The following is a 15,492-nucleotide window of genomic DNA, read 5'->3' on the forward strand; positions in this document are numbered from 1 at the left end:
CGTTTTGGTACGAAGTGTGCTTCTAGCTTATCTAATATTGTCTGAGGCTCTTTCATTTCATCATCTGTGAGTTGCAACTTTTTCATTATTTTCTTACACTCTGTACCCATTAACATCTTAAGAGTAGCAACTTGGATGGGCTTAGCTTTCTTATCAAGCTCAGTTGCTGTTTTGTAATCTTCATATGATTCACGATATGTCTGCCAATTTATTGCTATATTTCCATTACAGTTCATTGGTTCTGGGGCGGGAATGGAATTGTTTGTTGCCATGATCAATTACTGAGATCAACGCTGACAAGAAATTTCACGCTATGTTACTCACGATTTTGAAGTGTTGTGCTGCACACATCTGAGTCAGTTTGAAGGCTAGATACTTCAAAAAAAAGTTTGCACCCACATATATCCAATCGGTGATATTGTCAATCTGTTCACAACAATAATAGCGACGATCTGTGCTCAAACACATGTACGGAGTCAAACTTGCCAGTCTTGACAAATTTGTTATATGTTTTTTTAACAAACAGTTTGGTCGAAAGCCGACCCTCTAGAGCTTGATGCAGAATAAGGAGACCCCGTAGCCTAAGCAATTTCAAGTTCATTATAAAAAAATAACTACTAATATACAAAATTTGAAACCATCATTTTGCTGTAACAAGTATTTGGGAACTGAGAAGCTTTTTTTGTCATTGATCTAGTTGATTGCTTAATTATTGGTTTAATCTGATAGCAAAAATAGATCCACAGAAACTCTCTGAAAGGAAATAATTGTGACACAATATCGCCTTCGAAGTCAGAAGTCGTACACAGTCGACACAACAACATTTACGAGCAGATTAATTTCAGCGACTTATTTACAAAATAATCCTCAACAAAACTTAGAAACATCACATAGAAACATACAGGCTACATAATTTTGTCTATTGCAAAACAATTCAATGAGAACCAGTTTGGTGTCACATGTCTCCCGATGAAGCTCGAGTGCTAAGCTACGTAACTTGCTAAGATCACGTTAAAGAAAAAGCCTGTGGTTACTTTTAACAGTTTGCTGGAGTCTTCAGTTTTTCGATTATTTTTTTGTCAGCTCGTATTGATAGAATCAGTCAATTTATAACCTTATTGACTATTCGTTGCTCATGAATATCAATTCATGCAAATTAGATTTTTTCAGCCAATCGTGTCATGGAAATTCCTCTCCCAGTATTAGGTAGTAAGTTGAATAGTTGGGACAATTTGTTAATTTCAAGTGTTTTTTTAGTTCCAAGGCACAATAAACTTTCCTACTGGACTGTCTGAGCTGATTGTCGTTTCCATTAAAATGAAGCTTTCAGTATACGAAAAATAGATTTCCGAATGTCATACGTTTAAAAAAAATAGCAACTCTGTCCACAGTGTGTCTCTGGGCATAGAACTAACGCATTGAATCGGTGCCTGCGATAAATACGCATTGTTACAGGATCAAGCGATAGTCTACATAAATAGTTCTACCAACTATAGGTTTTTTCAGTAATAGGTCACTTTCCAAGATAATCCTGACAAGTGGGAGCTGTGCAAAAGCCGATATGTATTCTACCGCGGCCAAATACGCGACTTATCGATATAATCCCGTATGCAATTGAAAACACTCCATTAATTAAAAAAGTTACAAAAATGCCACGACTTTCCACTATAAATAATTGACATCACAGTAAGAAAAAATGCAGGAACGTTGACTGATATCTTTTCCATGTGTGTGATTAAACAAAATTGGCGAATTGGCGGCTATTTCATGTTTTTGGATGTTTTAAATCAATATCGCTTGCACGAGAACCTTCTAGATTGACCTATGACCTCTACCTATTTGGAGTAACACTACGGTAATTCGACAGCAATTTACGAAATATTTATTCACATTTTCGAATGTTCAATTATGGAACTTGTTAATATGATATCACAGATAACAATCCCGAATGAAACTATCAACTTTTCAATCGCTTTTCACAACTTTATAAGCAGTTTGTGGTCGATTTTGTGGTTGACTGGTGTGATAATCTGCTTATATATGAGGTATTCTTGGAACATTTACTTAATATTTTCGAAATTCAACTGCGGGGTTGTCATGATAATGACTTAGGTTAAATATACACGCAAGTCCGCCAGCATTTCCTTCGTTTTTTCAACTATGCACGCTGTTTTCTAACATTTATTTTACAGTCAGCTCATGTAAACATTTATAGGCTGCTTTCAACTGGCTTTTATTAAAATTGTCGACTTTATAACTGCGCGTTTCTATACGCCAACAATTTTGGTCAAATATACAAATACATCTACCAACTTTGCAATAACTTTGCACAACTTTGCAATCACTTTGAACAATTTTGCACGATGCGTTAACAGCGTACAACTCACTACGTGTCGACAGCATCAACATCTTGTTCGTGAAAATTAGATATCGATATTTGCACAAGTAACTTTCAGATTGACCTACGACCTCTACATATTTGGAGAAACTCTACGGTAATTTAACAGCATCTTACGAAATGTTTATCCACATTTTCGAATGTTAAACAATGGGAATTGTTAATACGATATCCCAGGTAACAAATCTGAATGAAACTTCCAACTTTGGAATCGCTTTTAACAACTTTGTTGGCAGTTAGTTGTCGATCTTTCTGATGACTGTTGGGATAATCATTTTATATGAGACATTCTCGGAATATTTACTCTATATTTTTGAAATTTAACTGAGGGGTTGTCATGATAATGACGTAGGTTAAATATACAAGTAACTCCGCCAACATTCCCTTTGTTTTTTCCAAATTTGCACGCTGTTTTCTAACAATTTTCAGGCAGCTCATGTAAAGATTGATAGGCTACTTTCAACTGGCTTTTCTGTCGACTTTATAACTGCGCGTTTCTATACGCCAACAACTTATGTCATATATACAAATACATCTACCAACTTTGCAACCAGTTTGCACAACATTGCAATCACTTTGAACAACTTTGCACGATGCGTTAACAGGCGTAAAACGCACTACGTGCTGACAGCATCAAAAACTTGTCCGTGAAAATTAGAAGGAATTTGAAAACTTTCCATTAATTGAAAAAGTTACAAAAAATGTCATGATTTTCTGCTAAAAATGATTGATATTTCAATAAGAAAAAATGCAAAAACGTTGACTTGTATCTTTTCCATGTGTGTGATGAAACAAAAAAAACTTATAAATTCAACAAATTAATTGAAAAAGTTACAAAAAATGTCATGATTTTCCGCTATAAATGATTGACATTTCAGTAAGAAAAAATACAAAAACGTTGACTTGTATCTTTTCCATGTGTGTGATGAAACAAAAAAACCTTATAAATTCAACAGGTATGTTACTCAGGAAGTCTCTCATACAAGTACTAACCACGCCCGATTGTGCCTTACTTTAAACATTTGTTGGGCACCTAACCACACAGCTGCATAGATTATTGGACAATAAGCCGAATAGGCGGCTATATCATGTTTTTGGATGTTAAAATCGATATCGCTTGCACAAGTAACTTTTAGATTGACCGATGACCTCTACATATTTGGAGAAACAGTACGGTAATTTAACAGCATCTTACGAAATGTTTATCCACATTTTCGAATGTTAAACAATGGGAATTGTTAATACGATATCCCAGGTAACAAATCTGAATGAAACTTCCAACTTTGGAATCGCTTTTCACAACTTTGTTGGCAGTTCGTTGTCGATTTTTCTGTTGACTGTAGGGATAATCTTTTTATATATGAGGCATTCTCGGAATATTTACTCTATATTTTTGAAATTTAACTGCGGTGTTGTCATGATAATGACTCAGGTTAAATTTACAAGCAACTCCGCCAACATTCCCTTCGTTTTTTTCCAAATTTGCACGCTGTACTCTAACAATTTTCAGGCAGCTCATGTAAAGATTTATAGGCTACTTTCAACTGGCTTTTCTTTCGAATTTATAACTGCTCGTTACTATACGCCTACAACGTATGCCATATATACAAATACATCTACCAACTTTGCAACAACTTTGCACAACTTTGCACGATGCGTTAACAGGCGTAAAACTCACTACGTGCCGACAGCATCAAAAACTTGTCCGTGAAAATTAGAAGGAATTTGAAAACTTTCCATTAATTGAAAAAGTTACAAAAAATGTCATGATTTTCCGCTATAAATGATTCACATTTCAGTAAGAAAAAATGCAAAAACGTTGACTTGTATCTTTTCCATGTGTGTGATGAAACAAAAAAACTTATAAATTCAACAGGTATGTTACTCAGGAAGTCTCTCATGCAAGTACGAACCACGCCCGGTTGTTCTTTACTTTAAACATTTGTTGGGCACCTAACCACACAGCTGCATAGATTATTGGACAATAAGCCGAATAGGCGGCTATTTCATGTTTTTGGATGTTAAAATCGATATCGCTTGCACAAGTAAATTTTAGATTGACCTATGACTTCTACATATTTGGAGAAACAGTACGGTAATTTAACAGCATCTTACGAAATGTTTATCCACATTTTCGAATGTTAAACTATGGGACCTGTTAATACGATATCCCAGGTAACAATTCCGAATGAAACTTCCAACTTTGGAATCGCTTTTCACAACTTTGTTGGCAGTTAGTTGTCGATTTTTCTGTTGACTGTTGGAATAATCTTTTTATATATGAGGCATTCTCGGAATATTTACTCTATATTTTTGAAATCTAACTGCGGGGTTGTCATGATAATGACGTAGGTTAAATATACAAGCAACTCCGCCAACATTCCCTTCGTTTTTTCCAAATTTGCACGCTGTTCTCTAACAATTTTCAGGCAGCGCATGTAAAGATTTATAGGCTACTTTCAACTGGCTTTTCTGTCGACTTTATAACTGCGCGTTTCTATACGCCAACAACTTATGTCATATATACAAATACATCTACCAACTTTGCAACCATTTTGCACAACATTGCAATCATTTTGAACAACTTTGCACGATGCGTTAACAGGCGTAAAACCCACTACGTGCTGACAGCAGCAAAAACTTGTCCGTGAAAATTAGAAGGAATTTGAAAACGTTCCATTAATTGAAAAAGTTACAAAAAATGTCATGACTTTCTGCTATAAATGATTGATATTTCAGTAAGAAAAAATGCAAAAACGTTGACTTGTATCTTTTCCATGTGTGTGATGAAACAAAGAAACTTATAAATTCAACAGGTATGTTACTCAGAAAGTCTCTCATGCCAGTACTAACCACGCCCGGTTGTGCCTTACTTTAAACATTTGTTGGGCACCTAACCACACAGCTGCATAGATTATTGGACAATAAGCCGAATAGGCGGCTATATCATGTTTTTGGATGTTAAAATCGATATCGCTTGCACAAGTAACTTTTAGATTGACCGATGACCTCTACATATTTGGAGAAACAGTACGGTAATTTAACAGCATCTTACGAAAATGTTTATCCACATTTTCGAATGTTAAACTATGGGACTTTTTAATACGATATCCCAGGTAACAATTCCGAATGAAACTTCCAACTTTGGAATCGCTTTTCACAACTTTGTTGGCAGTTCGTTGTCGATTTTTCTGTTGACTGTTGGGATAATATTTTTATATATGAGGCATTCTCGGAATATTTACTCTATATTTTTGAAATTTAACTGCGGGGTTGTCATTATAATGACTAAGGTTAAATATACAAGCAACTCCGCCAACATTTCCTTCGGTTTTTCCAACTTTGCACGCTGTTTTCTAATATTTTACAGGAAGCTCATGTAAACATTTATAGGCTGCTTGCAACTGGCTTTTATTAAATTTGTCGACTTTATAACGGCGCGTGTCTATACGCCAACAATTTAGGTCATATATGCAAATACATCTAAAAACTGTGCAATGACTTTGCACAATTTTGTAATCACTTTGAACAACTTTGCACGGTGGGTTAACAACGTAGCACCCACTGCGTGCCGACAACTTGTTCATGAAAATTAGAAGGAATTTAGAAAAAAACTTTCCATTAATTAAAAAAGTTAAAAAATTGCCACTATAAATGATTGACATCTCAGTAAGCAAAGCAGGAACGTTGGCTTATATCTTGTCCATGTGTGTGATGAAACAAAAGAAATAATAATTCAACAGGTTGTTTAGTCAGTGTGTCTCCCATACAAGTACTAACCACGCCCGATTGTGCTTTACTTTAAATATTTGTTGGGCATTAAACAACAGAGCTGCATAGATCATTTGAAATTAAGCCGAATCTACCTTCTAGATTGACCTATAACCTCTTGATACTTGGAGTAACGCTACAGTAATTTAACAGCAATTTACGAAATATTTATTCACAATCCAAAATGTTCAACTATGGAACTTGTTAATATGATATGACAGGTACACAGGCAAATGAAACTACCAAATTTGGAATCGCTTTTCACAACTTTGTAAGTAGTTTGTTGTCGGTTCTTTCGGTTGACTGCTGTGATAATCTCTTATGTATGAGGTTTTTACGGAACATTTTCTTAACTGCGGGCCGGGGTTGTCATGATAATGACTTAGGTTAGGTTAAACTCGAATGAAACTACCAAATTTGGAATTGCTTTTCACAACTTCGTAAGTAGTTTGTTGTTGATTGTGTCGGTTACTTTTCACGGTGCGTTAACAGCGTATATCCACTACGTGCCGACAGCATCAACAACTTCTTCAGGAAAATTAGAAGGAATTTGCATGCGTTCGTGGGGAGAGTGTGTTTACACCGTCCAATTCAAATGATGGGTTTAACAACATTTCACAAAATGTTAATACGTTCATCGCAAAAAAAAAATAAACGCTGAAAGTATTGCAACGGATACCAATACGGTATGTTTAAAGTGTAATATGATTTTGTTTTTGCATATTCAACATTAAAGTGGTTTTATGTAACACAGGTTATATATCACATCCCAAACATGTGATCTGTCAGTTTAAATTTTAAGCTTCATGAGGCCTACAAGTAGGTGCATGGGAGACCACCTAGCGACACGAAATCATCTAGCGACACGAGATTGTAAAAAAAAATTGTTAAAAACATTGAAATTCTACATTTCTATAAACATGTGTTGTTTGTGACTGTGACTATTTTTTCTAGAAAATCGTAATGCACTTAATTTCAATATAATATTGTTGATTATACTGGCAATAGTAGCTTTGATCTGATGAAAAGAAAATACAAAGTTGTAAAATGCGATTTGAAAGTTGGTAGATTTGTTTGCAGTGGTTGTCCTACCAAACCCAGCATCTAAAAGCAGATAAATTAATCATCGAAATCTTAGTAGTTGAGTTGTCTTTCCAAAAACCCGTAGGGGAAAGTTCAAAGAAGCAATGACAAGCTTGATAAACGACCCACAAATTATCGTTCGAAGCATGTAGAGGTAAATGGTCAATTTTCAAACATACAAACTCCATCAGTTTGAAACATTTCCGAACATTAAATGGACGCTGAATTGATTTAATTTCAGCAGACCCCATTAGCAGTGCGGACATGTGATCCCCCATTTTGAAATGGTAAGCTTCATTTAACCTACAAGTACCTACATGGAAGACCACTGAAGAAATCACCAAGCGGCACTGCATTTGTTTTCACACACAATGAATTTCTATATTAATGTTCAATTATGTGTGTTATTTGTAACTTTGTCGAGGACTATTTTTCTTGATTATCGTATCTGATCCCGTGTTTGCCACCCACTGATTATTTCTCATTAATATATAGTTTCATGGACTCTCTGTTAATGTACCTATCTAATATTTCCAAAGTACTTCTATTTGGCGAGTTGTCGGCCTGGACAGACTTTTTGTTAACGCTGGTAATTAAACACACTATGGCCGCCAGGCCATTAGTGACTGTCACCGTAGCTCGTACGAATACGACGGCGATTCCTACTAAAAACAATACTATTACCATCGTGGACGACCTGTTACAGACGCTGGAAATTATTAAGACTATACATGAAGCGACGGATAATGGTCACTATGTATATTGTGTACGAACGTAAGTGGATTATGGCAAGTACCATTGAGTCAAAAAGAACACATCGTTTTGTTATTAGAACAACGTATCGATAATGACGGTTAAGGCTATGAAGTTCGATGACTCAGCCGATCATTCATAAGAGTTTCTTTTTTTTAAATCTACCGACTTTTGTTGATGATGTGGTTTTGGAAGACAGGCTTCTACATTTTAGAAGTTCATAGCGCGATTATTAGTAAACCCAACAAAGGATTCCTAGTATTCAAGATGATTTGTTGAACTACCCAATGACGTAAAGCCATTATCATACGCATTGAAATTGGTTGTGCATAACGACCAAACTAAAGTGTGCAACAATCGTTTGAGTGACACACACAGTATCCACCAGTGTCCGTCTTATATATGAAACATATGCAGTATTTCTGGTCATACACTCTGAACGTAGCTGTGGAAATTGCCGGTGCCATATATGTGCGTCACCAGCGAAAATGATCGAAGCAACGAGACTGTTGGGATTGAAACAGACAGCTGAACGCGTTCGTGATACTCACACTGAAATACCTCCAACGAACATTACACAACAACACCAAGAACAACTCTGACAAGACCTGTCATACGATTGCGAAAATGACAACAATTGCCCAGTGATACCTGACCAAGAAACCACCACACAACCGTGCTAGTCCGGCACATATGCTTCCTATGAGTCTGGTTCAGTAAATATGGAGGTATTAAGCCTAGTATCGTTGAATATGTTGAAAAGAACGTACAAAGTTGTAAAAAGCGATTTGAAAGTTGGTAGATTTATTTGCATGATTGTCCTACCATACACTGTAGTTAAAATATAGAGAAATCAATCAAAAGTCACGTTAAAGCCAAGTACAACGTGTAATGTTAGTAAATTGACAACATTAACGTGACTGATGTTGTGTTTTTACTTCCTAGGTTTAGAACTCGTTCTAATCACAGTGTAAAGCCTGCGTATTGCTATTGAGAGGGCCACTCACAGAACTCACACTTGACAGGGGATTCTTTCACTGCCAGAATGGGGTAGACAAGACAATAGTATTGGAAATGATACACCAACACATACACCAAAATATCAAGCTAAAGCTCCTGGTTTTAATACCTCTCAAAGTACAAAAGCACAGAAAAATACAATGAATAAATTCACTAAAATAGGGGACTGCCTAGGAAGTTGTGCGTTGAGGATAACTCATAGTTCCGGGATATTGAAATGGCTTCTGCAACACAACGATAAGAAATACAGGAGTCGTGTTTGCAGAGGAAAGCTATTATTCTGGAGGGCACCACTGATAGAAGAAGATGGCAGAGCAGTTCATATAAATTACACAGAATGATGGTTGAAGCCTGTATCACTTGTCTATCACAATATCGCAGCAGCAACACACAAAGTATTTCATGGTCCACAACTGTCTTCAGTCTAGCCAATTTATAGACATAAGTTGCCCAGATTCAGGTACACCACCAGGGTTTCCACATGAGCCAATCGTAACGTGGTCCTGCTAGCAGCTGTCCCACGTAGGCAAGTCAGTAACTGAGTTAGTATGAAAAAGTATAAATTGAGAAAATCATGACATATTATCAAGTTAAAAAAGAAAACACATAGTATTCAATGTAGCTAATACAAGTCGTATAACAGTGAATTGGAACAGCATGGCTACATTAATTACATACAGTAATACTGAACTCGCAATAAATTGAAGTTTACAATACAAGTCAAGTCAACTTACCACACTGGGAAATCTAGAGCTGAACTAGAAAATGGACTGAGCTATTTTGTAACAACGATTGATAACAGTTAATAAATAAACGAATTTGTATATAGTGTTTCCAACACTTGCAATTGCACGACCTTTGTGGTCATACGTGTGAAAAGGTATCCCTATCTCTCAACTTTTCTTCGTGCTCTCTTCACTATAAATGATGTTTCGTCTAGAGACATGTCGATATTTGGCTAGTATGATTAGGTGAATTGCCTTGTAAGGCATAAATTAAATATAAAATATTACAAAATCATTTAAATGTATTTTAGTTAGAAATTAATTTCAATAGCGTTCTCCACTGTGTCTGGTTAAATGTGGTTTGGGCCGTTGGTTGTGTTTTTTAATTCACAATGCTTCGCATCTTTCTTATATGGATTTTGCTATTTTTTTTGTTTTGACGTTGACGTGGATAGTTTCGTTTATTTCACTCTTGTTTCCTTTTCAAATTTAAAGCTTTTTTCAGGTGTCTTCTGTTTCATGTCGTTCCAGTAATCCGCAAAATTCGTCAGTGCCGCCCGAAGTATGTACCTGTACGCAATATTAAGACAAAGAAAAGTCGCTCTACAAATTTCGTGATACAACAAAGACCGGCCACGTGGTCAATACTCGTTCGCCATGGAATATACTTGACATTGATTTGATAAGTAGACCCTATTATTATTGTACGTAGAGTATCTCATTGTAATGTAACTTTATTTATATATTTGAGTTGTGTAAATTCATTTATATGTTTATGATCATACTACTATAAATGATATGAGAATATATTATCTCATACATTTGTGTGATTATTTATTAATAGTTCAACCCAGGAAACATAGGGGAATTTGTCCACCCTTGGCTCTTAGTTGAAATGTCAAATGTCAAGACTTACATTTAGGTGATCTCGACATAGTGTTCCTTTGATAAGGTAAGAGTTCTAACATTTGATGTCACCAACCCGTAAATAAACTGCAAGGGTATTGATGCTGATATTTTTTAGCTTCAAGGGGTTCGATCTAATGTTGTGTTTTTACAACATCCAGCCACCTTGCATTCCCATTTGTATGTATATAACTCACTGTTGTGACGCTTCATCAAACAATCGAAACACAGTTCCAGTTACACAAGCTTGAACTGACATCCCTGGAAAAGTGGAGCATTGACTAAAGTAATGTCCCTCACTACTTTTAGGACATTCAATACTTAAACTTGCCCTAGATTGTGAGGTAGCTTCAGTGTCAGTTGGTGTCTTTGTTGAAAAGGACTGCTTTGTCTTGGGCTTATTGTTATAGTTGCTAGACTTGAACTTGAGAAAGAACCATATCTAAGTTGATTGCCAAAAACTGGATCGGCTGCTTTTAGTTTCAATCATATCCAACACGTCGTCCAGCTTTGGTGGACGTCGAGACTCTGTTATTTTAAAGTTTATTGTCAACCATATTCGTTTCATCTGACAATTTCTCAACTATACTCTGCAGTGTGCGTCTAGAATTCAATTCATACTCACACTTCATGTCTCGCTGTATATTTCTACAGCTACGTAAGGTATCAGCAAGACTCTGTAACTTGTTATTATCTCTAATCTTCTTATAGTTGAGGACCCATACTTGAGCTACCGTGTATTGGCCTCCAAAACGCTTTCTCAGTATAGTCAGTCTTTATAGGAGGTTTGTACAGTGAGAAATGGCATTCCTAGCTCGGCCGACTGTGTAGCCTAGTGAGTTTTCCTTCACTTGACACTATGTCTTTATGGGTCGCCATCAAACTTGATTAGATCAGCTGGTAGTAGTCATATAGAATAATGATGCATCTTGTATAGTTACGTTGTCTTGATAAATCTCACATAGATGACATTGTGAGTGGAGACATTGGTGGGCTCTGATCAGGAGTTGATCTGCATTACAGAGATATAAACAACTATTTGCTGAACCAGGTACCACACCAGGTCTTTGTGTTGAATTCCCCATAACTCTGAAGCTTTTTCCCAAAATCTTCATTTCTTTCTCTATTTTATATCTCTGAGTTTGAAGTTTAGTGTGCATGAGTGTTTCCTGTTGTGCTATAAATTGAATGAAATTATGTTTCTCCATGCTTTTCAGTTCTTGTACGTCTTGGACATCAATAGAGAGTTGATCGGCTAAATGTGAATCGCAAATGTGAATTTGTGCGTGGTATTTATCATCCGGATTGTTTTGTAAGGTTTGTTTAGCCACTGAATCCTTGAGGTCACCTGAGACTAACTATCTTTCTTATAACCAAATCTGTAAAATACAATTTGAAAGTTCGTAGATTTGTTTGCATCTTTAAATTACGCGGTTGTAGTATGTTTCTTTGAAAATTAAGTTACAGCACGATAAAATATATCTTCACAAAACAGAAAACGGTTTCAGAACAAAATGCCTAAAAGATATGCCTCATAATTAATTAAAAGCTGGAGTAATTAATCAACAGGCTCCTATGTATTACCAAATTGTCATACAAGTACAATGTATAATGTTAAGAAAAGCGATAGAAAGGTTGAAATTGGTTATTATATCAAACCCCAAAGTAAAGGGCAGTGTGAGAACAATATTAACAGACGGCAATATGAACTGAACGTATAATATCAAAAACATAACATACAAAGTTGTGTAAAGCGATTGAAAAGTTTTTTGGTAACTTGTCGTAAGGGATAGTTCGGAGAAGCGATGAAGTAGACTAGTAAACGACCCTCAAATAGTAAGATCATTGTTCGAAGCATGAATTGGTTATAAGTCAAATTTAAAGGCGCCATCAATATCAGTTTGAAACATTTTCAAATATTGAATGGGGACAAATAGAGTCAAATTTATCATACCCCTATAGCACAGTGGTCATGTGATCGGCCAGTTTGAAATGTCAAGCTTTATTTGGCCTGCAAGTACATGCATTGGGGACGACCAAAGAAATCACCTAGCAGCTTTATTTTTTTTCTATTTTGAAAAACACATTGAAATTCTACATTTCAATTTAAAAGAATGAGAAAATTGACAGCGAGTCATGACCTCATCTGACGAAAAGCTGGACTATCTGTAATGACTAATGCTTATTTCTGGGGTTGAATCTGATGTCTGTATGTGTACGTGTTAGCAGCTAAGCGTGTCAAAGATCCACGAACACAACGCTATGTTCATAGCCATATCGTTCAAAGCATATATGGGTCAAATGTCAAACGCCAAAAATACAAGCGCCATCAATGTCAGTTTGAAACATTTCCGAACATTAAATGGATGCAAATTAGATTCTAATTAAGAAGACTCCTTTAGCAGTGTGGCCATGTGGTCGACAGTCCAATATTTACAGACGGCTATACAAGCACAATGTATATTGTTAAAAAAATAGCATAAACAATTGCGAAAAGCGATAGAAAATTTGGTAGATTTGATTGTAAATTTTACCTAAGTGAATTTTGCGAAAGTGAAAGTCCAATATTAACAGACGACCATTTGAATTTAACATATGATATCGTACAATAGTTGAAAACGATTGAAAGTTGTTTTATTTGTATGGTAACTTGATCCATGTGGTAGAACTTTCACACCCGTAGGGGGGAAGTTCAAAGAAGCTATGAAACGACTGGTAAATGACCCTCGAATTGTCAAAATTTCGAAATTGAATCGTCCTATAACGTATCTTTCCTCCGATATAGATGACCCTCACCCTACGCCAATTAATCCACGAACACTGCTATCAACTATGATGAACGTTCTGAACCAACTTTCGGCAACTGAGATGATCTAGCGAAACTTTAGACTTGTATATCAAAATTACAGCAGCAGTGCTTGCGATGCAGATAGACTGCAGAATAGCTGCCTTATATACACTAGCAGCATCAATTAACGGACAAACGTAATGAATGTAATAAAAGTTGGAGACATTTTGCTGGTTCAAAATAACAATGAACGACGCATTAACTGCAGGGGGACATACCAATAGTCAAATAATACCTATTAGGACTTACTGCAGCCCCAGTTTCATGTGTGGACAACAAAACAACGTTCAAGTCGTTGCATTTGCAAGATCCGTAATTTAAATGGTTGACTATTTCATTGGTCATATACTTATAGTTAGAACTTAAAATTACTTCACGTTTATAATCTGGCTTAATTTCTATGATCATATGATTTTCGCCGCCGGGGAATGTTGAAAAACCATTTTCGAGCTCGAGACAACTTTTGGATTCTCAGTAGAAACAGTTATTCAATCGCAAATTGTGAGATAAGGTTTTGACATGACTGAAACAGGCAAGAAATAACACAAATAGACCATGTTGTCTTACCTCGGGAAAACAAATCCATCACATCATAATTGAATACACTGAATAGATTTACTAAACCCTGCAAGGTATTACTGTAACTGTAACTTATGCATACGTGTTTATTTGTTCCGAGAGCTGTTCGTCTCATCGTAAATACTTGCATATGAATTTATTTCATCATTATATGTCCTATAGTTTACGGCTAGAGCATTTTCTATATTACACATCCATTAATACTAACACAAACAAATCACATAACCAAGTAAATATTTATTACCAAATATTATAAATATAAGTGTATAATGTTTCGAAAAATAAATAAAAAGACCTGGACTGGGTTCTGGAAACAGAAAAGTCATCTGGGCGGTACCTCTCACTCGAGGTGGGTGAAAGGTTGTTCAGGATTATTATATAGACTGTTCAACACAGGTGTAGACCGGGGAGTGAGTCATGTTTCTTGTCTTCGATAATGCTTTTATTCACTATGGGACATGTACGCCAATTTTATTTTTGAATTGTCCGTTTACAACACAGGTTCTACACAAACAATATATGGACATTAAACACGCAGTATTCTTAAATCCTCTACCCGCATTATTAATAGACTATGTATCTACTATAATCCTGAACTATCTAGTCACTTTATTTATTTTATTACTCGAAACTGATTCACGCCTGATTCATGAACCGTGTAACCCTAATTCGTGGTCCAATTTATTCACCATATTCCTGAACTGTCTTTCCACATTTATTATGAGTTGTTTACTCATCATATGCCTTCACTGTTTACACACCTTAATCATAAGCTGTGTACAAACACTGTGCTTTATTTCAACTCAATTGCTAGATAATCTGCCCACCCTCCTCCTGGATATTCCACACACCCGAATCTTTGGCTGTATACCCAGCCTTATTCTGAACTAAGCACGTACCATATCCCCGCACAGACTGTCGACCGTGTCCTAGGACTATTTAATCACCTTATTCCTGGACAGTGAACCTATTTTATTTATGGTCAATCTCACCTGGGCTTTCTATTCACAGTATTTCTGACGACAATTAAACCTGTCATGAACTCTCCCAATTCCTAACTGGTTACCTGGCACATTTCAGAAACTGTCTACCCTCCAATTCCTAACTGGATACTTGGTATATTTCTGAACTGTATACCCTCCCTATTCCTAACTGGCTACCCGGCATATTTCTGAGCTATCTACCCTCCCAGTTCCTAACTGGCTACCTGGCATATTTCAGAAACTGTCTACCCTCCCGATTTCTAACTAATCACCTAGCATATTTCAGAAACTATCTACCCTCCAATTCCTAACTGGCTAACCGGCATATTTCTGAGCTGTCTACCCTCCCAATTTTTAACTGGTTACCTGGCATATTTCAGAAACTGTCTACTCTCCCAATTCCTAACTGGTTACCTGGCATATTTC

This window comes from Saccoglossus kowalevskii, chromosome 6, assembly GCF_978046115.1.
Source record: "Saccoglossus kowalevskii chromosome 6, keSacKowa6.1, whole genome shotgun sequence".
Lineage (NCBI taxonomy): Eukaryota > Metazoa > Hemichordata > Enteropneusta > Harrimaniidae > Saccoglossus > Saccoglossus kowalevskii.